This window comes from Penaeus chinensis, chromosome 34 (genome assembly GCF_019202785.1).
Source record: "Penaeus chinensis breed Huanghai No. 1 chromosome 34, ASM1920278v2, whole genome shotgun sequence".
In the NCBI taxonomy this organism is placed as follows: Eukaryota; Metazoa; Arthropoda; class Malacostraca; order Decapoda; family Penaeidae; genus Penaeus; species Penaeus chinensis.
In genome coordinates, this window is record NC_061852.1 from 553,027 (window position 1) to 553,860 (window position 834).

The following is an 834-nucleotide window of genomic DNA, read 5'->3' on the forward strand; positions in this document are numbered from 1 at the left end:
CCCTCTCCCTCTCCCTCTCCCTCTCCCTCTCCCTCTCCCTCCCCCTCCCCCTCCCCCTCCCCCTCCCCCTCCCCCTCTTCCTTACATCTTCCTCAAACGAAACCTTATATTCATCATGCAGGAAAGATTATTTTTTTCGCGTCAGTTAAATCCAGTGAAGTCCAAACAGATTTTTCCACCAGGTTTAAAAATGTCATCACAACAGATTACAGAGCATCGAGAGAGTTGCATGATATTTGTTTCGTCATTTTTTAGGTCACGAGAATGATGTTTACGATTCGTTAGCGTTTTTAAAAGCTTATTACAAGCAGCATGTCAGAAAGCAAGACTCGTTATGACGCTGATATGTGACAAACTTGCATTTCAGAATTCTTGATTTTTTCTCAAAATATTAATATAGCGTTCATTAGTTCTCGTTGCTGTCTTTTTTTCAGTCCCTCCTCCATTAAAGTCAGCGTGTTCTCATGATATATACTACACACTGTGCAGAAATGCATATCTTTGTGATTATTTTATACGTATCCTTCTCTTTATCAGGATTATTATCGTTAAGATTGTTTATCATCATTAACATTGTTATTATCATGATTATTATTCTCTTTATTACCATCATTATTATAATTCTCTTTATAATCATTATTATTATTTACTATTATTACTATTTTTATTACTTATTAATTATTATCAGTATTACTATTATCATTATCATTATTATTATTATCATTATTATCATTATTATTATTATTATTATTATTATTATTATTATTATTATTATTATTATTATTATTATTATTATTATTATTACTACTTCTACTACTACTACTACTACTACCA